This window comes from Tamandua tetradactyla, chromosome 12, assembly GCF_023851605.1.
Source record: "Tamandua tetradactyla isolate mTamTet1 chromosome 12, mTamTet1.pri, whole genome shotgun sequence".
Classification (NCBI taxonomy): domain Eukaryota; kingdom Metazoa; phylum Chordata; class Mammalia; order Pilosa; family Myrmecophagidae; genus Tamandua; species Tamandua tetradactyla.
The window spans coordinates 62,252,224-62,274,978 of NC_135338.1; the positions used below are offsets into that span (position 1 = coordinate 62,252,224).

A 22,755-nucleotide genomic window follows, 5' to 3' on the forward strand; every position below is an offset into this window, starting at 1 on the left:
AGTTGATTAATGAAAGAGAAAAAAATCTTTGTAGGAAATGACTCTATAATCAGATGTTAGGAATACTTAAGGATCTTGTACTAGGGGATTTGTGGTTCATGTGCATATTTTATTATTATTATTAGGGAATTTGAGAAGTATTAAAAAATAATTGTGTAAATTAAAGGAAGAAAAAGGCCAATCCTGGAGCATGATGACTGGTGTGTATGAGTCATTTATGATGAATAATACATATCTGAAACTTTGAGGTCCCAGCAAAAAGAAATCAAGTCAATTCTCCCTGTTATAAATGATCTTACAGACAGATTTCAGGATCTTGTTCCCTTTTTGGCGGGTTTATGGATTTAGATTTTGTTATGTTTAATAAATCAGTGACAGAATATTAAACAAATATAGAAAAAATCAAAGAGGAGGATGGGCCATTGAAAACTAAAATCATATGTTGTGAGCCAAGAAGTCCTATTAATATATTTAAATTCACTGATGCTCATTAAGCAAACAGTGGCTATAGGCTGTTACTTCTTTGGCTAAGTACATATAAATACTAATAAGCAATAGTCAATTTTATTGATCTGTGCCTGTCTCAACTTTGTGGTTGTTCATTTTGTTAAGAGAAAAATACATAAATATTATTAAATTAATAGCTACCTAAATTGTGAGTGAAGGAAACATGGAAAGCAAGGGTGAATTGATAGAATGTCTAAAACCTTTTACCTCCTGCTCTGCTTTGTATGTCACAGGAAAGAAACACCTGAGCTGATTTAAGCATTCTTCCATGGTCCCGAGCTCTATGGTTGCCTCCATGTGTTAGAGAATAATGTGAGTGAGAGTCCCTGCCTTCGTTTGAGTCATTTTTAAAGAGTAGTCAGTGTATATTTAAAAGTATGAAATGTAATTTGAAAAGGGTAATTGTGGTTCAGTTACAAAATGGAATTGATATGAAGTGTTATATTGACTAATTCATGTAGGCACCATAGCGGATGAGTAATGACAGATTTGACACTCTATGGTGTCAAATCATTCTATAGACAGATATGAGATACATCAAGTTCTCATTCTTGGGTTTTTGAGCATTATGGGTTATTTTTACTACTATTTGTGGATTGATGAACTAATCAGGAACCAATTTTAGAAATGGAGGGAGAAAAAGATGGTCAGTTGTGGACCAGTGATGACAATCGTGGTGTATGAGTCATGTATGATGAATAATAAGTGTCTGGAAGTCTGAGGTTACACACAAAGGGAAATCAAGTCTATTCTCTTGGTTGAAATGATCCTATAAGCAGAAGACTGGAATGCACAAGGATCTTATGCTTTTACATTGGCTTCATAGATGTTGGTTCTTTTATTACAAATGAATCAATGACAGAATCATTAAATTAAATACATAAATAGATAAAAAGGAACAGGGTGGAGCACTTCCTGCTATGAACATAAGTGGTGAGGAAGAAGAAAATGGGATTAATAAATATTGAAAACATTACCCATTAAAAAATAAAAAGGATTTGGGGTGTTACCATGGTCACTAAGGACCATAAAGATACTGATTATAGAGTCACTTTACTGCTTTTGGTCATTCTCAAGGTCTATTGAAAATCAATGAATATCTAAATGACTAAGTAAATGGAATATGGAAAGCAAAGATCAACAGATAAAAGGACTCATTGTTTTTATCATTTGCTCGCTTTGTGCTCATCAGAATGGACCCCCTGTAGCCGATCTGGGCATCTGTCATGATCGTGTGCTCTATGTTGCCATATGTGTTAGCACCATGGAGACCAGGGTGAGTTATGGTCAAGTTCTTATCCTTCTGTAAGGGTATTTGCTTTATTATTAAAAATTGTGAAATATAATCAAAAGAGGTCAATATGACCCAATTAATAGAGTATTAATTAGTAGAGAGTTGATATGAAGCACTATGCTTATAAATATTAATTCATATATCAAGCATGGAGGTCATTTAGAGAAAGAGATCTGGTGCTTTTGGGAAATGATAATTCCATAGACAGATTTTAGAGGTATTCAGATATATGTTTTCCTGTGTTTTATGTCTCTCAAGTATTTATTTTATTATTACTAGTGAATTGATGACTTGATCAGTGAAAATGTGTAGATAGAAATGAAGAAAGAGAGGGCCAATAATGGATCAGTGATGACCACTGGTGGCGTATGAGTCATGTATGAGGAGTACGTGTCTGGAACGCTGAGGTCCATCCAAAGAGTGATTGAGCCCATTTCCCTGGTTGGAAATGATCTTATAAACAGATATCAGAGATATGCAGGGATCTTTTTCTTTTCTTTTGTGTTTATGGCCTTGATTCTGTATTTATAAATGAATCAGTAACATATCTATTAAATGAATGAATAATTAAAAAGGAACGGGGTGAAGCATTTTTGATAAGGCAAGAATTCTTGTTACTATAGTATGGAAACACTTATGCTCACTAAGATATCAGTAGATATAGTGTGTTATCTCTGCATGAAAATGTAGACATCAATAATAGTTTTATTGATCTGGGTCATTCTCAAGTGTGTGGTCATTCATTTTTGTCTTAAAGTTATTTTTCATAATAATACACAAATAATGAGTAAATGAAATGCAGAAAGCAAGGACCAGGTGATAGATGTCTCAATCTTTTTATCATCTGCTCTGCTCTGTACTCCTCAGAAAGGAAACACTGAGTTGAGATAAACATCCTGCCATCGTCACTGGCCTTGGTGGCCTTGATGTGTTAGGAGCTCGGAGGACAATGTGCATAATAGTCAAAGTTCTTATCTTGGTTTGGGTGGTTTGAGGGTATTGTGAAATATATTCAGAGAAGGCCAACAGTTGGCCCAATAGTAAAATGGGAGTAATATGGTACATTACATGGACTAATTCATATAAAGAAACAGAGAATGAGTAATGATAGGGAGGTAGTGATGTAACAGATTGTTCTATAGAGAGATTTTAGTTATATCAACCTATTGTTTGTGGGCTTTTTAGAAACTCAGGTTTTAAAAAATTACTATTATGAATTGATATATTAATCAATAAACAAATGTAAATTAATGGAGAAAAAGAGGATCAGTTCTGGACCAATGATGACACTTGGTGGCGTATGATCATAGGTGATGAATAATATATGCCTGGAAGTCTGAGGTTACGCACAAAGAGAAATTGAGTCTATTCAGTCTGTTGAAAGTAGTCCTATCAATAGATGTCAGGAATATACAAGAATCCTATTCTTTTACTTTGAGTTCATGGATTTTGATTCTATTATAATTGAATCAATGGCAAAACCATTAATCAGTTATATGAATTGAATAGGAAATGCAGGGAGAAGCATTTCCCAATTAATAACATATGTGGTGAAGAAAGAAATTCCAGTGCTATAAATTTTAAACACCAATGCCCATTAAAAAATATGAGGTCTGAGAGTGTTTCCTGTGTGGCTGAGGACCCCATAGGCCTTGGTCCTATTATTGCTCTGGATTTGTTTCAAGATTGAGGCTGCTCATTTTTTTTTTATGAGAAAAATAGGCAACTAATATGACATTTAGTAAATACCTAAGCCCTGAGTCAATGTAATACAAAGCAATGTTTAGTGGATACAATATCTCAGTCTTTCTATTATCTAATCTTTCTACTCCTCAGAAAGGACTCAGGAGCCATGTTCACAAGCTCTAAGGCTGCCTCTCTATGTTAGGAGCAGAGACCAATGTAAGTAATAGTCAAAGCTGTCCTAATTCAAGTATATAATTAAAACATAATAAAAAAAGGACAACTTGGTCAAATGATAAATGGCGTTGATACGAAGCATTATATTGATGAATCGATATATGAAACACTGAGAATGATTGGTGAAAAGGATGTATTGATGTGACAAAACTATTCTATAGGTAGATGTTAGGTATGCTGAGGATCTTGTCCTTGGGTATTTAAGAATTATAGATTTTCCTTATTATTTTTAGTGAACTGATGAACTAATCAATAAATAAATGTAGAAATGAATGAAGAATAGAGGGTCAGCCCTGGATCGATGATGACTAGTAACATGCGAGTCATGGATGACGACAATACATGTCTAAAACTCTGAGGGCCTACATAAAAGAAATCTAGGCTTTTCTTTATGTTGTAAATGCCCATAAAGACAGAATTTAGGAATATACAAGGATCTTGACCTTTCATTTAGAGTCATGGATTTTGATTTTCTTATTATAAATGTATCAGTCACAGAGCTATTAAACAAATATAAAAATTAATAAAGATGAGGAAGTTGAACCAATGTCCAGTTATGAAAGCACAAAATGAAGCAAGAACTACCATTAATGTATACAGAGAAGACTGAATTCTATTACAAAATAAATGCTTCAAGGTTATTATATCTTAGTCTAAAGATAGTGTAGACAATGTAAGTAATAGTCAATGATCATACATTTTTTTAGTGGGAAGTTGAATGTTGGTCATTTCCATAAGTGAAATTGATATAAACATAACTCCAAATCCTTAACTTAAATACCCACTTGATAAAAGATGGAATTCAGGGACAGTGTAGTTAATAGGTCAATATTTTTATCTTCTCGGCTTTTACTCCTCAGAGTGGGCCCACCTCAAGTGATTTTTGCATTCTGCCACCTTATGAGCTCAGTGGTTGCTTCTATGGGATCAAAGTTTGGGGAACAATGTGAGTAACCATCAAATTCTTGTCTTGCTTATGGGAAGTTTTTTAATGTATTCGCTCTATTACTGATAAGTGTGAAGTATTATCAGAAGGCCACCAGAGACCCTGGGAAATATGGGGTTGATATGAAGCATTATATGAAACTCTGAGGTCAATTAAGGAAAGGGACCAAGTGTTTGGAGGAAATGATTTGATGGACAGAAGTTAGACATAGTCAAAGGACTTATTTTTTCTGTTTTTGTGTCTCTAAGATATTCATTTTATTATTAGTAGTAGTAGTAATTTGATGAATGGATCAATAAAAATAGGTGGATAAGAAGGAAGTAAAAAAAGGTCAGTCTTGGACCAATGATGAAGAGTGGTGCGTTTGAGACATGGGTGATGAATGATACTAGGACTCTGAGGTCCAAAACTCTATACCTTCTGCTGGATATGATCCTATAGAGAGGATTCAGTTTTTATACTTAGTCAGTGACTGAACCCTAAGCAATAATATAACTAATAAGGGAAGAAAAAGATAAAACGACCCAACTAAGACATATATGGTATGGAAAAAAATAATGCTAACATAAGTTGAAAATGCTGTTATCCATTAAGAATCAAAAGGAAGATTCTATAGACACTGATAAATAGTAGTTAATTATTTTGCCAAGTCTGTCTCAAGATTGAGACTGTTAATTTTTTAAGAGAAAAATATTAACAAAAATATTAAGAAAATTATTGAAGAAGTAAATGTTGAATAAGTGAAATGCAGAAGATAAGAATTGTTGGAGTTAATGTCTCAATTTGTTTTTTTAATCTTCTGTGCTTTGTACTTCCCAGAAAGAACACACTGGAACTGATCTGGACAATCTCCCACGGTACTGCCTCTCTGTCTGTGTGTTAGGATCACAGAGACCAAAGTAAGTAATAGATAAAAGTTCCTGTCTAAGTTTCAGAGGCTTTTTAAGGATCTTTATTATTAAAAACTGTGAAACATATTCAAAGAAGACCTGCCATGGCCTTATGTTAAAATATGGTTAATAAAGGGCAGGCAACAGTGGCTCAGCAGGCATAATTCTCTCTCACCTGCCATACCGGAGACCCAGGTTCAATTCCTGGTGCCTGCCCATGTAAAAAAAAAAAATAATAATAGAGTTGAATAATAAATACAAATCATAGTTTAAAAAAATGGTTGATAAAAGACATTATATATGACTAATCCATATAAATCCATATATGAAACACTGAGGTTGATTAATGAAACAGATCTACTGTTGTGAGAAATTCTCTAGACAGATGTTAGATATATGAAAACTGTTATTTCCCTTTGTAAATGTAAGTATCTTTTTGTTGCTACTTAATAAATTGGCCAATGAACAAATGCTGAAATGAAGAAACAGAAAGAGGGCCAATTCTGCATCAGTAATGACAACTGGTTGACTGATGTGTGTCTAGCATTCTGAGGTCCAACGTAGGAGAAATCTAGTCTCTTCCCTATATGGAAAATGCTTCCCGAGACGGATTTCACTTACAGACTAGGGTCTTATTCTCAGTCTTGTGTTTAAATTGTTATTCTATTATTATAGATGGATCAAGAAAGAATCAAACTTGTATGTAAATATATAAAGATGAAAAAGATGAAGCAATGTCCATTTGAAAATAAAAGATGAAAATACCTAGTGAGGCAAGGAATAACATTAACATATATATACAACAATGAATGCCATTTAGAAATAAATAGGGCATCAACTGTCTAAAATGATGTAGATAGTATAATTAAGTCAATATGCTTTTCCTGGTTCAATGACAAGTTTTGATTTAATTTTCTTGAGAAAATGAAATATCCTTATTCCCAAATTATTAATGCACCTAAATGTTTGAATAAATTAATTGTGGAGAGAAAGGACCAATGGAGTAATTGCCTGATTGTTTTTACCTTCTGCTTTGCTTTGTTCTCCTCAGATGGCCTCTTGATTGCTGATTTAAGCAGCTAGCCATTGTCAAGGAGCTAAGGTTGCCAGTGAGCTAGGAAGATAGAGACAAATGAGAGTAAAATCCTGATCTTGGTTTGAGTGGCTAGTCCAAGGGAAGTTAATATATATTTAATAATGTAAAATATAATTAAAAAAATTCAGCCATGCCCATTATTAAATGTAGTTGATATGAAGCATTATATTGATTAATCTGTATATAAAAAGTTGTAGTTGATTAATGAAAGAAATCTGATGATGTGACAAATTATTCTATAGACAGATATCAGTTATACCAAGGCTCTTGTTCTTGGGATTGGAGATATATAGTTTTAGAAATTATTTTTAGTGTACTGATGGGCTAATCAATGAAATTGTGTAGATTGGAATGAATGAAAATATGGTAATCCAGAATCAGTGATGGCCATTGGTGGTGTATGAATCATGGATGAGGAATACATGTCTGGAATGCTGAAGTCCCACACAAAGAGTAACCTAGTCTAATCCCTCTATTAGAAATGTAGGTCGATGCAAGAAATGCAAGGATCTTGTTCTTTGACTTCATGGAATTTGCTTCTGTTGCTGTAATTGAAGCAATGATCCAACCATGAAACAAATATGAATATATAAAGGAGGATGACAGGTTGAAGAATTACCCAACCATTAACATTTAAGATGAGGCAAGAAATATAATATTAATATAATTTGTACACAAGAGACCTAATGCAATATCAGTGGATTTAAGGTTGTTACTGTTTTGGCCTAAGGAACATATAGACACTGATAAGTAATAGTTAATTTTATCCCTCTGGGTCAGTCTCAGATTTGTAGGTGCTCGTTTGGTTGAGGAAATATATCAACATTTTGAAAATTACTAAATACCTCAGTAATGGTAAATGCAGAAAAGAAGGATCAGTTGACAGATGTCTCAGTTTATTTCTGCTTTGTACTCCACAGAGAGGAAACATCAAGCTGAGATGACAGTTCAGCTGTGCCCACAAGCTCCCTGATGGCCTTGATGTATTAGGAGCACAGGGACCCATGTGAGTAATAATGTTCTTGCCTTAGTTTGAATGGATTTTTAAGGGAATTCACTGTACAATTAAAAGTGTGAAATATAATCAAAAAGGACAACTATGGTCCAGTGTTATATTTGGATTGATAGGAAACATTTTATTGACCAATCAGTATATGAAACAATGAGAATAATTAATGAAAGAGATTACAAACAAGTGTTAGGTAACTCAAGACTCTTGTTCTTATTTTGTTGAGAACCAAAGGTTTAAAATTATTATTAGTTTATTGATGGGTTGAAAATAAGCACTTGTAGAAAATCATGATGAAAAGGAGGTCAGCCTGGATCAATGATAACATCTGTTGGCGTTGTGTGTCACAGATGGTGAAGAATACGTGTTTGGATTTCAGAGATCCAATACACAGAAAAATCTAGTCTCTTCCCTCTATCACAATATTCTTGTAGATAGATGCCAGGAAAATACATTGATCTTCTCTTTCAATCTGCATTTATGAATTTCATGCTAAATAAAGATGAAAAAGGTGAAACATTGTAAAATTATGAAAATATTCAGTGATACAAGAAATGACATTTATGTAAGATGGATTTTATGGGTAAGGACAATGTAGATGTAAAAATAATGGTGAATATTCTTGTTCTGGATAGGTAGGAAGTTTGATATTCATTTTCTTAAGGGAAGAAAAAATTTTTTAATACCTAAATGACTGACTTAAAGAATGGTGGGGTAGAGGGACAGTTGAGATAATGTCTCAATCCTTTTATCTTCTGCTCTGTTGTGCTCCTTGGAATGGAATCCCTTGAGCTGATTTGACGATTTGTTATCAGCCTGCCCTTTTGTGATCACCTGTGAGTTAGAAACAAAGAAAATAATGTGAGTTAAACTCAAAGATCTTTTCTTGGTTTTGTGTTTGCTTGAGAGTGTTCACTGCACTGACCCAGTTGTCACTACTTCATTAATATGAAGCATTGTGTTGATTAGCTCATTTTGAAACACTGTATTCGGTTAAAGAAAAGATCCCAAAAGGTAGTTTGATAAATAATTCTGTAGAGAATTAGAGATTCTCAGACATCTTATTCCTATGTTTTGTGCCTCTTATATATTTATAATTAGTGAATTAATTAGTTAACCAATGAAATTATGGAGATGTGAGTGAATGAAAAGATGGCCATCTGGGATCGATGATGACCACTGGTGGCGTATGAGTCATGGATGATGAATACGTGTCTGGAACGCTGAGGTCCCACACAGAGGGAAATCCAATCAGGATCATTTCTGATCCTGCCGACAGATTCAGGAATATCCCAGGATCTTGTTCTTTCACTTGCTGTTCATGGACTTTGATTCTATTATTATAATTGAGTTACTGTCACAACCCTGAAACAAATATATGAATAAATAAGAAGAGAATGAAGAATTGCCCAACTCTGAACATTTCTCATGAGGCAAGAGATACTCTTAGTATAATTTTCCATGAAGAAATCAGTGGGTCTGGGGTGTTATCATTTTACCAAAGGAATATAGAGACACTGATATGTGATGTCATTTTTGTCACTCTGGGTATTTCTCAAGTTTGTGGTTGTTCATATTGTTAAGAGAGAATACATAAATATTATGAAAAGTAATATAGACCTAATGAAAGAGTGAAGGATCAATTGATAGCTGTCTCTTATCTTTTTTATCATCTTCTCTGCTTTGTACCCCTCAGAAAGGAAACACCAGATTGAGACGCATTCTTTCATGTCCATGAGCTCAATGGTTGCCTGGATGTGTTACAAGTGTACAGATCAATGTGAGTGATAGCTAAAGTTCTTATTTTTGTTTGGCTGATTTATTTAAGGGTATTGACTATATAATTGAGATTGTGAAATATGTTCAAGAAATATATTCCATGGCCCAGTGATGAAATGGGATTGACGTGAGGCATTTTGCTGGTTAATCCTTGATAAAGAAGTTTTGCTGGGACAAGCTTTTTCATAGGTAGATATCAAGCTCTTGGTCTTGGATTTGAGAATTTTAGGTTTTTACAAATTACTATGAGTAAATTGATGACTTAGTAATCAAATGTAAATTAATAAAGAAAAAGAGGGACAATCCTGGACCAATGATGACAACCGGTGGCGTATGAGCATTGAATGATGAATAATACGTGTCTGGAAGTCTGAGGTCATCCATAAATGGAAATCGAGTCTTTTCTCTCTGCTGAAATGATCCTATAGACAGAAGTCAGGAAATTGAAGTACCATGATGTTACCTCTGTGGCTAAGATTATTCAGACCCTGATAGGTAATAGTTGATTTTCTTAATCTGGGTTTTATCTTAAGCTTGAAATCATTCGTTTTTAAGAGAATAAAACTTAGCTATATTGAAAGGTTATAAATATCTAAATAAGTTAGTGAAATATGGGACACAAAGGCCAATGGAGAGAATATCTCAACCTTGTTATCATTTGCTTTCTTTGCACTCTTTAGAATGGACGCCTCCTGTTAATTTAAGCTTCCTGCCATGTCACAGCCTACAGCACCTCTATGTGTTAGGAGCGGAGACCCTTGTGAGTAACGGTTATAATTTTTGCATTAGTTTGAGTGGATTTCTAGAGGATAATCACTGTGTAATTCAAAGTTCAAAATATAATCATAAGGGACAGCCAGGATCCAGTGATATGATGAGACTGACAGGAAGCATTATGTTGAATAATCAACACTGAACATGACCTATTGTGACACATTATTCAGCAGTGAGATTATAGATGTGTCATGGTCCTGTCCTTTAAGGTTTGAGAATATAGGTGTTTTTATTAGTGATAGTAACTAATGAGTTAATCAACAAATGTAGAAATAAATGAAGACAGGAGGATCAGTACTGGACCAATGATGATGACTGGTGGCTTATGAGGCGTCATGATGAATAATATGGGTCTGGAACTCTGAGGTCCAAAAGGAAAGAGGCCTAATGTAATCCCTGTGTTGGAAGACCCTTTGAGCACAGGTTGGGGATATGCCTTTATTACGATCAATGACAGGACCAAAAACAATGATATAGAGATGGAACACTATACAAACAAATATATAAGTAAATACAGATGAAGAGAATGGATCATTATCCTTCTATGAAAATATGCAGTGAGGCAAGATATACCATTTATATAGAGAGAAAAGACTGAATTCTAATAAAAAATAAATGATTGAAGGGTATTCCTTCTTCAACCAAGGATGATATAGAGAGTATAAGCAGTAGTCAGTGCTCTTTTATTTGGGTAGTGGAAATTAAATGTTTGTTTTTATAAGTGAATGTGACATAAGTATTATCCTAAATCCCCCATGTAAATGACTACCTTAATGAAAGGTGTAATGAGGGAACCCATGGAAATAATTTCTCCCTCTCCTTATCTCCTCTGCTTTGCATTCCTCAGAATGGCCCAAGCAGCTGACAGAACTATTTTCCATGGTGATGAGCTCAGTGATAGTCTCTCTGTGATGCTGGCTTGGAGGTGAATGTGAGTAACAGTCAAACGGGGATGGGGTTTGTTTCAGGTATTCACTGTATTACTAATGAGGTGAATTATTATCAAAGGACTTTTTTTTTTGCCTCTGTAGGGTGTTTATTTTAGTATTAGTAGTAGTAATTTGATGAATGAATTGATAAAATATATAAATAAGACTGAAGATTGAAAAGGTTAACTTGGCAATATGGTGATGCTTGGTGACGTTTGAGACCTAGTGTCTGAAATTGATTACATGTTTGAAACTTTGAGGTTGAACACTAAGAGACAGCTAGTCTATACTTTTTGTTGGATATGATCCTATAGGTAGATTTTAGGAATATAGAAGTTCTAATTTTTTTTATTAAAGATGTTGTTTCAGTTGTTACTGATTTAATTTAATTATTATAGTTGAAAGAATGACTGAACTAAACAGAAATAGCATCTAAATAAGAAAAGAATATGCGTGTTAGGATTAACCCAACTAAGACATAAGGTATGGCAAAAGTGTAGGACCCTCAAATGAAAACACTGTTTCCCATTAAGAAATAAAAACTGTCAAGGGTATTACTTCTTTGACTAAAGATTATGCAGACATTGACGAGTAATAGCTTTACCTCCAAGTCTCTCTTAATTTAGAGGTTGTTCATTTTATTTAGAGAAAAATATTTGATGACTATGCAAATTAACAAATAACAAACCATTGAGTAAATTAAATGCTTTGTACTCAGAAAGAACACACCTGAGATGATCTTGACATTCTGCCATGGTGCCTCCTCTCTGTTTGCCTCTGTTTTAGGATCTTAGAGCAATATATCGAAATACATATACCTCAATGGGTTCCATTAAGAAATAAATGGTTATTGTGTTACCTCTTGGCTAAAATGATATAGACAGTTTAATTAATACTCAATGTATTTCTGTGCCAGTGGCAAGTTTATTTTCTTGAGAAAATGAAGTACTACCTGTAAATTATCAATATCTAAATACCTGATCAAATTGCACGTTGGAACCAAGGATCAATGGAGAGAATGTCTCAGTGATTTTCTTTTCTGCTTTGTGTGTCTCATAGTTGACTTACCCTTGGTTATTTAAGAATTCAGCCACTGCGGTGAGGTGTGTGGTTGCTTCCAGGAGTCAAAAAGAGAGAGAGACCAAGGTGAGTTATAGTTAAATTTCTTATCTTGTTTTGAGTGGATATTCTAACCATAGTCATTGAATATTTAAAAGTTTGAAATACAATTTAAAAAGGACAACCATGGCCCAATGTTAAATGTAATTGACATAAGCATTATATTTACTAATCCATGTGAAGCACTGTGGATGATTAATAAAAGAGATGTACTGATATAACAAATTATTCTATAGATAGATATTAGGTATGTGGAGGCTATTCTTGGTTTTTCTGAATCGTAGATTTTATTATTATTAATATATGAAAAATTAACCAATGAAATTATAGAGATGTGAGTGAATGAAAAAATGGCCATCTGGGATCGATGATGACCACTGGTGGCGTATGAGTCATGGATGATGAATACGTGTCTGGAACACTGAGGTCCCACACAGAGTGAAATCCAGTCAGGATCATTTCTGATCCTGCAGACAGATTCAGGAATATCCCAGGATCTTGTTCTTTCACTTGGGGTTCATGGACTTCGAATCTATTATTATAATTGAGTCACTGTCACAAATATATGAATACTTAAATAAGAAGATTGTGAAGAATTTCCCAACCTTGAAAATTTGTGGTGAGGCAAGAAAAACTATTCATTTAATTTGTAAACCTGATGCCCATAAAGACACAGATGGATCTAGGGTGCAACCTGTTTGTCTGTGGAACATAGGGGCACTGATGATAACAGTAAATTTTATTGCTGTGAGTCGGCTTCAAATTTGTGGTTGTTCATTTTTTTTTTAAAGAAAAACATGTATGAATATTGTGAAAATGAATAAATACCTAGTGTTGAGTAAATGAAATGCAGAAAGCAAGAATCAGATGATAGATGTTTCCATCTTTGTATCATTTGCTCTGCTTTGTGCTCCTCAGAAAGAAAACTCAGAGCTGAGATCAGCATTCTACCACGGTCTTAATGTATTAGGAGCATGGAGACCCATGTGAGTAATGATCAAAGTTCTTGTCCTTGTTTGAGGGTTTGATTAAGGGTATTGAGTTTATAGTTAAAATTGTGCAATATATTAAAAGTTGGCCAACGATGGCCCAAAGATGAAATGGGAATGATATGACCCATTACATTGACTATTCCATGTGGGGAGCAAAGGGTTATTAATAATAGAGAAGGCTTGATGGGACAAATGGTTCTGTAGAGGGTTTTTAAGTCTATTAACTACATGTTCTTAAGCTTTTGAGCATTTTAGGGTTTCAGAAATTACTATTAGTGATTTGATGACTTGATCAATAAGCAAAAATAAATTAATGAAGAAACAGGGCGTCAATTCTGGACCAATGATGAGAACTGGTGGCTCATGAGTCATGAATGATGAATAACATGTGTCTGGAAGTCTGAGGTCCAATGAGAGCAGTCTTGTCTAGTCACTCTTTAGAAGGTGATCCTATGGGCAATGTCACGGTCAGACAAGATTCATCTTCATCGTGTGTTTATGGAATTTGGCTCCATTATTATAATGGAAACAATATCAAAGACACTAAGCAAATACATAAATAAGTTAGAAGAGGCAGAAACATTTTTCAACCAAGATCAAATGTGGTTGTGCCAGTTGTGTTCACATAAATTATAAATTCCAGTGCCAATAAGGAAATAAAAGATGCCCACGTGTTATCTCTGTGGCAAAAGACACTTATACATTAGGATTAATTTTATTGATTTGAGTCTGTCTCAAATTTGAGTTCTTTATTTTTTAAGTGAAAGTAATATGTACTCAAAAACTGAGTTAATGAAATGTACAAATCTGGGATCAGTGGACATAGCGCCTCAACCTTTGTCGTCTGCTCTGCTCTGTACTCCTCAGATTGGATCCACACATTTGATTTAAGCATTTTACTGTGTTCATGAGTGCTGTGGCTGCCTCTCCGCATGTGAACGTAGTACCCATGTGAGTACTATTTCAAGTTCTTGCCTTGTTTTGTCTGGATGTTTTAAGGATATTCACTGTATAGTTAAAAATATGAAATACAATGAAAAATGGAGAACTATGGACCTGTGATAAAATGCAATTGCTGTATGAAGTATTGTGATAACTATTACATATATGAAACACCGAGGATGTTTGGTGAAGCAGATCTCTTCTTGTGACATAGATTGTATAGATAGATTTTAGCTATGTAAAGCTCCTGTCCTTTGGGGCTTGAGAATATAGGTTTATTTTAAATTATTGGTAGTAAATTGATATATCAATTAATAACATAGAAATTAATAAACATAGAAATGAATGAAGGAAAACAGGACCAGTCCTGGACAAATGACGAAAACTGGTGGTGTAGGAGTCATTATGACGAATGATACGTTTCTGCAAGTCTGAGGTCACACTTAACGAGAAATTGAGTCTAGTTGGTTGGTTTTAAGTAACTCTGTGGATAGATGTCAGGAACGTACAAAGATCTTCTTCTCAGTGCTTGTTTAAAAATTTTGAATCTATTTTAAATGAACCAGTGAAAAAGTCAAATATTTAAATATATAAAGATGAAGAGGGCGTAGCAATGTTATTTGGTATTTCTGGCCTCAACACGTATTTTAAAAAATGGACATTGTGACACCCTCTTCATCTTACATTACACTGAAGTTCATTCAGAAATCGGCGGTTAGAGTGTTACCACTTTGGCTAAAGATAATAGAGACAGTGCAACTAGAATAGTCAGTATTCTGGTTCAGGGTCAGTGAGAAGTTCAATGTTCTATTTTCTGGAGAGAATAAAAGATTATTACCCCCAAATCATTCATGCTGAACTAAATGTTTGTTTAAATAAAATGTGGAAAGCAAGGATCAATGAAGATCTGTCAATCCTTTTTCTTGTTTGGCTTTGCTTTGTTCTCAGAAAGGATACTCAAGCGCTGATTTAATCAATAAGCCATCACACAGGGGCTACGGTTGCCTCCAGGAGTTAGGGGGAGAGAGACAATGTGAGTAAGAGTTGAAGTTCTCTTCTTGGTTTGAGTGAATAATCTGAGGCTGTTGACTGTGTATTTAATAATTTACAATATAATTAAAAAGAACAGCCGCGGCCCATGGTTAAATGTAATTGATATGAAGCTTTATAGTGAACAATGCATGCATTAAATACTGTGGATGATTAATGAAAGAGCTCTTTTGATATAATAAATTTAAAAAAATATAGAACTTTTAGATATCAGGACTCTAGTTCTTGGATTTTTTAGAATCGTAGTTGTAAAAATTACTATAAATGTATTAATCAATAAGGTATTGTAGAAATGAATACAGAAAAGAGTCAGTCTGACGCCAGTAATGACAGATCCATGTCGTAGATGTCACAGTTGATGAATAACACGTGTCTGCAACTCTGAGGCTCAACATAAAAGAATTATAGTCTATTCCCTCTGAAATGGTCCCCTAGGAAGGTACAAGGATCTTCCTCTTGGTCTTTGTGTTTATAGATTTTATTCTAATAAGTGGGTCAATGTAAGAATCAAATATATGCATAAAAAAGAAGTGGGTAAAGCATTGTAAAATTATGAAAATATGCAGAGATACAAAAAATAGCAGTTATGTAAACACACATATATATGTGTATATATATAGAGAGAGAGAGAGAAGAGAAAAACCTCAAAAAAAAAAAAAAACCCACCCAAATCCTTTAAAAAATAAATAGCTCAGAGGTGTTACCTTTTTGGCTAATTAGGACTTTATAGAGAATGTAAGTTATAGTTATATTGTTCTGTGCTGGTGCTGTTTGTTTTATTAAGAGTAAATAAAGCAAATAGCACTCAATTCATTACTGCCTAAACGAGTGATTTAATTAATGGTGGAGTATAGGATCCAATGCAGACACTGTCTCGATCTTTTTCTCTTCTCTGCTTTGTATGGTTTTGGATGGACCCCTCGAGCCGATTTCAGTGATCTGTTGCAGTCATGAGCTCTACATGCAACCCTGCGATAGGAGCATAAAGAACAAAGTGAGTAAAACCCCAGTGTTTCTTCTCAGTTTTGTTGACTTGTTTAACGTATATATCTGTATTGTGAGAAAGTGGGAAGTGTAGTCCAAGGCGGCCAGTGTGACCCAATGATTCCTCTACTGTTGCTTTAGCTTTATGTTGATGAATCTCATAGTGAGGCATTAAGGCCAATTGGAAAGAAAAAAAATTCAGTGTGTAGATAATAATTCTATAGAGAGCTATTAGTGATAACCTGTGTTTTATGTGTCTTAGGTATTTATTTTAATTAATTGTTAGTGGATTGGTGAATTAAGCTACATGGATCGATGATGACCACTGGTGGCGTATGAGTCTTGGATGATGAATACGTGTCTGGAACGCTGAGGTCCATCCAGAGAGTAAATCGAGTCTAATCCCTCAGTTGGAAAAGGTCTTATAGACAGGTGTTAGGAATATTGTAGGATCCTTTTCTTTTATTGTGGATTCAAAGATCTATTCTTAAAATTGATCAATGTCACAACCTTTTTACAAATATATGGATAAACAAAGAAAAACAGGTTGGAGAATTGTGTGGCCATCAGTATTTGCAGTGAGTCAAGAAACACTCATTATGTAATTTGGAAACATGACCACCATTAAAAAATCAATGGATCTAGATTGTTTCCTCTTTTGTTGAGGGCCAAGGAGACACTGATAATTATAATCAATTAAAAAAATATATTCACCTGTCTCAAGTTTGTGGCTGCTCATTTTGTTAAGAGAAAGTATATAGTTATGAGAAATAATCGATATAGAAAAATGAGAAAATGGAATGCAGAAAGCAAGCATGGATTCATGGATGCCTCAATCCTCTTATCACCTGCTCTGCTTTTGGTCCTCAGAATGGAAACGCCAAGCTGAGACCAGCATTCTGCCACTGTCATGAGCTCCGTGGTGGCCTCGATGTGGGAGCCTGGAGGCCAAAGTGAGTAATAGTTAAAATCTTGTCTTGTCTTGGTTTGGGTGGTTTCTTGAAAGGTATAATTAAATGTATAATTAAATTTGTGACATCTATTCAAAATGGCCAACTGTGTCCCACTGATAAAATGGTCTGATATATTCCATCGATTAATTCATATCTGAAAGTTAGAGGATGAACAATGATAGAGAGCTATTGATGCAACAGGTTGTTAGATAGACACTAGGTATATCAAGCTGCTGTTCTTGGGTTTTTAAAGAATTTTACTTTTTTAAAATTACTATTAATGAATCAATGAATTAACCAATAAGCTAACGTCAATTAATGAAGAAAAGAGGGTCAATTCTGGGCCAATGATGACAACCGGTGGCGTATGAATCATGGATGATGAATGATACGTGTCTGGAAGTCTGAGGTTGCACACAAAGGGAAATTGAGTCTATTCCCTCTCCTGGGAATGATTTTATGGACAGATGTCAGGAATATACAAGATTCATCTATGTCTGATATTTGTGTATTTTGAGTCTATTATTTTGCTCGAATCAATGTCAGCATCATAGAACAATTACTTAGTGAATAAGGAACAACAGGGTGAAGTTTCTTCCAACTCAGAGCATATGTGATAAGTCAAGAAATGATATTTGTTTAGATTTTAAACACTGATGGCCATTAATAAATGAAAGATGCCACAGTGTTACCTCTGTGGCTATGGAACATGTAGACCCTGATCTGTAAGAGATAATTTTATGGTCTGGGTTGTTGTTGTTCTCTAGTTTGAAATCGCCCACTTTTTAAAAGACAGGTATAAATATTATGAAAAGTAGTAAATGCATAAATGCTGATTTGAAGAATTGCGCAAAGCCAGGCTCAGTGGACAATAATCTCTCAATCTTCTTGTCATCTGCTCTGCTTTGTACTCCTCAGATTGGACTCACCTGTTTGGTTTAAGTCTTCTGCCCTGTTCAAGACTACGTACACCTCGATGGGTTTTGAGCAAAGACACCCAAGTGAGTAATGTTTAAAGTTCCTGCCTCGGTTTGTGTGGATTCTGGAAAGATATTTATTGCATAATTTAAAATACGATAAAATGGCATTGATATAAGCATTATGTTCACTAATCCATGTATGAAACTCTAAGCATGTTTAATGGGGGATTCCACTGTCATGACAAATTGTTTGATAGATGGATTATAGAAATATCAAGCTCTTTTCCTTGGGTTTTTGAGAATTATAGGTTTTTTTATTACTAGTTTTAAATTTATGAATTAATTTATAAACACATGTAGGAATGCATGAAGTGCAGGAGGAGGGCCTTGGTGATAACTAGAGGTGCATGGGTCATAGATTATGAGTCACGTGTGTTGGGAGCTCTGAGGTCCCCACAGGAAAAAAAATGTAGTCTATTTGCTCTGTTGGATATGATCCCATAGACAATTCATGAATATACAAAGGTTCTTACTCTTTTGTTTGGAGTTCATGGATTTGATTCTTTTATTTTAATTGAATCAATGACAGAAGCACTAAACAATATATATAAATAAATGTGAAAAGAGAGAGTTAAACATTGTATAACTAAGAGCATATGAATATATGGCAAGAAATTCCATTAACACAAATTTAAAATGCTGATGCCTATTAAATAATAAGGAGGTCATGTGGGTTAACTCTTTGACTGAGGATTTATGTAGACACTGGTAGATGATAGTTTTGTTGCTGGGTCTCAAGTTTGATGAGGCTTATTTTGTTAAGTGAAAATATATTATTTGTTCCCATAAGTGAAATGAAAATGAATATTGTTCCAAATTCTTCACCTAATTGAGGGACTTAATGAAATGTGGAGTTTGGGAAACAATGAAGATAAGGCCTCAGTCTTTTTATTATCGCCTCTGTTTTGTATTTCCCAGAACGGCCTACCCAAGCTGAATTAAGTGTTCTACGATGGTGTTGTGCTCAGAGTTTGCCCTTATATGTAGAAAGTCAGAGGCCAATATGAGTAATAAAGTTCTTGTCTTGGTTTGGGACCTTTATTGAAGGGCATTACTTACTACTTATTGTTTCTAATACGTGTGAGATCTTATCCAAGAAGGCCATCATGGCCCAATGAGAAATATGAGATTGAGATGAAGCGCCCTAACTGCCTAACCCATTTAATTGATATTGAGGGCAGTTTAGACTAGTGTTTGGGGAAATGAGTCCCTAAACAAATATTAGAGATATTCAAAGATCTTTTCTTGAGTTCTATGTCTCATAGTTATTTAATTTTTTGGTATTAGGAAGTTAACGAATTAATCAATAAAAATATGTACATAATAAAGAAGGAAAAGTGGGCCCATCCTGGAGTTGGCGTTTGAGGCTTAGATGATGAATGATACATGTCTGAAAGTCTCAGGTCGCACACAAAAATAATTTAGTCTGTTCCCTCTGTTGAAAATGATCCTGGACAGAGTTTAGGAAAATGCAAGGATCTTGTTATTTTACTTTGGATCCAATGATAATAATTCTATTATGATCATTGATTCAGTGGTGGAAATATTAAATAAATATAAATAAATAAAGAAAAATAGGGTGAGGCATTGCCCATCTACGAACATACATGAGGAGGAAGGAAAAGCTATTAATAGAAACTATAATCACCACCCATTTGAAAAAAGATCATAAGTGACATTGGTAAGTAATAGTCAATTTTATTGCTCCTGGTTGGTCTCAAGTTTGAGGTTGTTTATTTTGTTAAGAGAAAATATGTAAATATGAAAAATAAATACTGTGAAATGAGTAAATGAAATGTGGAAAACAAGGACAAATGGATAAAATGTCTCAATCTTTTTGTCATGTTCTCTACTTTGTACTTTGGTCAAAAAAGAACCACGCGAGCTCACATAAGCATCCTTTCGTGGTCGCCAGTGCTATGGCTGCCTGGTTGTGTTAGGAGTGTGGAGACCATTGTAAGTAATACTCACAGATTTTGTCTGAGGGCTTTGTTAAAAGGTATTCACTGTGCTATTAAAAGGTGTGAGATATAGTGAAACAAGTCCAACCCTGGCCCAATGATAAAATGGAATTTATATGAAGCATCATATTGAGTAATCCATTTATGAAATACTGAAGACTGTTAATGAAAAGGATCTACTGATATGACACATTATTCTATAGCCTGCTGTTAGGTATTTCAAGCTCTTATTCTCAGATTTTTGAAAATTATAGTTTTTTAAATTAGTAGTAAGTTCATGAATTGATACATAAACAAATATAGAAATAAAATAAGAAAAGTAGGTAAATCTTGGACAGTAATAATGACTGGTAGCAAATGGGCCATGGTTGATGAATAGCACATGTCTGTCACTTGAGGTCCAAACTAAAGTGCCATCTAGTCTATTCCCTCTGTTGTAAATAATCCAAAAGACAGATGTTAGAGATATCCAGGAACTTTGGGCTTCTACTCCTATTGTTCATGGATTTTGATGCTATTTTCATAGAAGAACCCATAAACTAATATTAAAATGTATGAAGATTAAAAGGGTGAAGCATGGTCCACCCATATATAAGTGGATATATTGGATGGATATAGTGTCAGGAAAGAAATGCCATTAATCTAATTAGTAATGGGCACTTAGTTATTAAGGGTGTCACTTCTTTTACAATCGTACAGATCCAAGAAGTGACCATCATAGTTCTTGCTGTGCCTCCGTTACAAGTCCCACATTTCTTTTATTAAGAGTGAATGGAAGGTGTAATGAAAAGATGGTGGAGATAATGTCTCAATCTTTTATCATCCCTGCTGCTTTGTACTTTTCAGAATGGATGTGCTTGTTGGGCCAGTTTAAGCATTCTGCCATCATCAGGACGTCTACAGTTGCCTTTTGTGCTGGGAGCTTGAAGACCACTGTGAGAAATAGTCAATGTTTTATTCTCAGTTTGGCAACTTGAATGTTTACAAATATTAGAAGTTGCACAGTATAATCAGTAAGGCCCAAGAAAGATCAAAGGATCAATAAGGAACATTATGTTATGTGAAACACCGAGAGAAAGCGATCTTGTCATGGTGGGAAATGATAGCATAGAAATGTATAAGGGATAGCTAAGATCTTCATGGAGTTTTTGTGGTTCATGCATATTTTCTTGGTTTTCAGTAGTAAATTAATGAAGTAAATTAATAAATTAATCAATGAACAAAGCATATGTAAAGAACAAAGAGTGACAACCCTGGAGCAGTGATGATACCTGGTGATATATGAGTCCTGAACGATGAGGAAAAATAGATGTCTGGAATTCTGAGGTCCAAGAAGAACTGAAATCTAGTCTGTTTTCTTTATGGGAAATAGTCCTATAGACAGTTGTGAGGAATATTCAGTTACCCTAACATTGCGCTTTTGTGGATGTTTGTGCTATAAGTGAATCAATGCCTGAAGAGTTTAATATGAGTAGGTGAAGAAAAGCATGGCTGAGACCTGGTGACTACAGCATAGGAAATGTAACAGGAATGAGCACTAATCTATGGTTACTGGTTGATGTTTAATTGCTAAATGGGAAAAACTTTTATATAATTCAATAAGTGTCTAAGCAACTCTATAATTTAAAGAGGACCAAGCACGGACCATTGACAGAAATTTGTCATTATAATAAGAACTATCAGGGTCACGAAGTTCCATTACAAAGATACATAGTCTGTTATAACTTTGGTAATGAGCAGCTGACTAGCATTATTGTTCAGTGCTATTGTCTTGAATGGATGCAAAAATATTGATTTTATCATTATGGTTGAGTAAATTAATAAGTTAATAATAATTAATTGCTAAAAGGGACAGCATAGAAACCATTAATGAGCGTGTGTTGAAATAATTGTTATGCTTTAATCAGTTCCACTCCATTGACGTTCCTCTTAGGAAAAATAAACGGTTTTTACAATTTGGGTAGGGACGATATAGTCAAATATGGGCAATAGCATTTCCATTCTGGGTTTCTGGGAATTTAAATATTGTACAATTTTGTTCAAAAGAGTGAATTACTGGTCAAATTAATTTATGAATGGGTAAATAAGTAAAGTGTGGTCAAGCCATGTTCATTTCTGAAGATTTTACATGAGACAAGTATTGAGATGCATGTAACTCTACCCTAGTGTGATCCACATAAAGAAGATTTAATTGGTTACCTGTATGGGTAGAGCCATTGAGACTGTTGAGTCCGTAGTCAAGTTTTGCTGCTGATTCAAGTGATGGTTTTTATGATATTAACTGTTAAAATATAAAATTAATAATTGAGATCATTTCATATAAAAGAGGTAGTTATTTTTTGGGGGGGTGGGTGGGTGAAATTTTAGCAAGGGACATAACCCAAAGTTTAAGATTAAGCAAGCTCACTTCGCACGGGTTAGAGTATCAGAGCAAAATCAAAATCTAGGACGGTTCATTCTTTTAAACTTTTTTACTTTCCCTTCCCCAGAATTGGTACTCACTGATGAAGGTCTTGATTGGTATGTCTCATGATAATAACGAGCCTGAACACTCATGCAAGTACTACAGGGTTCTTGTTTTGAGGGCTATTTGTTCATGAACTTTCATTGTATTATTAGAAATGAGTAAA

At 34.4% G+C, this 22,755-nt stretch overlaps 1 long non-coding RNA gene, 16 other non-coding genes and 3 pseudogenes across 18 annotated transcripts in view; all 20 read left to right on the forward strand.

The window, feature by feature from the left end:
* Window positions 1-22,447, forward strand: part of LOC143652214 (uncharacterized) — an 81,591-nt gene extending 59,144 nt beyond the window's left edge. For both annotated transcript variants that reach the window (XR_013160492.1, XR_013160493.1), the window contains 13 exons: window positions 1,700-1,783; window positions 3,638-3,703; window positions 4,582-4,667; window positions 5,487-5,566; window positions 7,574-8,523; window positions 9,359-9,442; window positions 10,122-10,201; window positions 11,063-12,290; window positions 13,182-13,249; window positions 14,123-14,206; window positions 15,146-16,241; window positions 17,102-17,184; window positions 18,103-22,447. This is a non-coding gene — a long non-coding RNA (uncharacterized LOC143652214). The remainder of the gene's footprint in view (window positions 1-1,699; window positions 1,784-3,637; window positions 3,704-4,581; window positions 4,668-5,486; window positions 5,567-7,573; window positions 8,524-9,358; window positions 9,443-10,121; window positions 10,202-11,062; window positions 12,291-13,181; window positions 13,250-14,122; window positions 14,207-15,145; window positions 16,242-17,101; window positions 17,185-18,102) is intronic.
* Window positions 185-254, forward strand: LOC143652872 (small nucleolar RNA SNORD113/SNORD114 family; annotated as a pseudogene).
* LOC143652856 (small nucleolar RNA SNORD113/SNORD114 family) lies at window positions 1,162-1,235 on the forward strand. Its single transcript, XR_013160908.1, has one exon. It is a non-coding gene; the product is annotated as a small nucleolar RNA SNORD113/SNORD114 family (small nucleolar RNA).
* Window positions 2,143-2,214, forward strand: LOC143652851 (small nucleolar RNA SNORD113/SNORD114 family). Its single transcript, XR_013160902.1, has one exon. It is a non-coding gene; the product is annotated as a small nucleolar RNA SNORD113/SNORD114 family (small nucleolar RNA).
* LOC143652863 (small nucleolar RNA SNORD113/SNORD114 family) lies at window positions 3,075-3,148 on the forward strand. The gene has a single exon (XR_013160914.1). It is a non-coding gene; the product is annotated as a small nucleolar RNA SNORD113/SNORD114 family (small nucleolar RNA).
* LOC143652876 (small nucleolar RNA SNORD113/SNORD114 family) lies at window positions 4,016-4,086 on the forward strand (annotated as a pseudogene).
* Window positions 5,006-5,074, forward strand: LOC143652864 (small nucleolar RNA SNORD113/SNORD114 family; annotated as a pseudogene).
* Window positions 7,027-7,098, forward strand: LOC143652871 (small nucleolar RNA SNORD113/SNORD114 family). Its single transcript, XR_013160920.1, has one exon. It is a non-coding gene; the product is annotated as a small nucleolar RNA SNORD113/SNORD114 family (small nucleolar RNA).
* On the forward strand, window positions 7,974-8,049 carry LOC143652867 (small nucleolar RNA SNORD113/SNORD114 family). The gene has a single exon (XR_013160917.1). It is a non-coding gene; the product is annotated as a small nucleolar RNA SNORD113/SNORD114 family (small nucleolar RNA).
* Window positions 8,825-8,896, forward strand: LOC143652849 (small nucleolar RNA SNORD113/SNORD114 family). The gene has a single exon (XR_013160901.1). It is a non-coding gene; the product is annotated as a small nucleolar RNA SNORD113/SNORD114 family (small nucleolar RNA).
* On the forward strand, window positions 9,748-9,822 carry LOC143652852 (small nucleolar RNA SNORD113/SNORD114 family). Its single transcript, XR_013160904.1, has one exon. It is a non-coding gene; the product is annotated as a small nucleolar RNA SNORD113/SNORD114 family (small nucleolar RNA).
* LOC143652848 (small nucleolar RNA SNORD113/SNORD114 family) lies at window positions 10,514-10,587 on the forward strand. The gene has a single exon (XR_013160900.1). It is a non-coding gene; the product is annotated as a small nucleolar RNA SNORD113/SNORD114 family (small nucleolar RNA).
* LOC143652847 (small nucleolar RNA SNORD113/SNORD114 family) lies at window positions 12,624-12,695 on the forward strand. The gene has a single exon (XR_013160899.1). It is a non-coding gene; the product is annotated as a small nucleolar RNA SNORD113/SNORD114 family (small nucleolar RNA).
* On the forward strand, window positions 13,592-13,666 carry LOC143652843 (small nucleolar RNA SNORD113/SNORD114 family). The gene has a single exon (XR_013160896.1). It is a non-coding gene; the product is annotated as a small nucleolar RNA SNORD113/SNORD114 family (small nucleolar RNA).
* LOC143652873 (small nucleolar RNA SNORD113/SNORD114 family) lies at window positions 14,566-14,639 on the forward strand. The gene has a single exon (XR_013160921.1). It is a non-coding gene; the product is annotated as a small nucleolar RNA SNORD113/SNORD114 family (small nucleolar RNA).
* LOC143652845 (small nucleolar RNA SNORD113/SNORD114 family) lies at window positions 16,540-16,611 on the forward strand. The gene has a single exon (XR_013160898.1). It is a non-coding gene; the product is annotated as a small nucleolar RNA SNORD113/SNORD114 family (small nucleolar RNA).
* On the forward strand, window positions 17,525-17,600 carry LOC143652855 (small nucleolar RNA SNORD113/SNORD114 family). The gene has a single exon (XR_013160907.1). It is a non-coding gene; the product is annotated as a small nucleolar RNA SNORD113/SNORD114 family (small nucleolar RNA).
* Window positions 18,486-18,559, forward strand: LOC143652882 (small nucleolar RNA SNORD113/SNORD114 family). Its single transcript, XR_013160928.1, has one exon. It is a non-coding gene; the product is annotated as a small nucleolar RNA SNORD113/SNORD114 family (small nucleolar RNA).
* LOC143652881 (small nucleolar RNA SNORD113/SNORD114 family) lies at window positions 20,457-20,529 on the forward strand. The gene has a single exon (XR_013160927.1). It is a non-coding gene; the product is annotated as a small nucleolar RNA SNORD113/SNORD114 family (small nucleolar RNA).
* Window positions 21,380-21,457, forward strand: LOC143652861 (small nucleolar RNA SNORD113/SNORD114 family). Its single transcript, XR_013160912.1, has one exon. It is a non-coding gene; the product is annotated as a small nucleolar RNA SNORD113/SNORD114 family (small nucleolar RNA).
* Window positions 22,448-22,755: the final 308 nt, after the last annotated feature.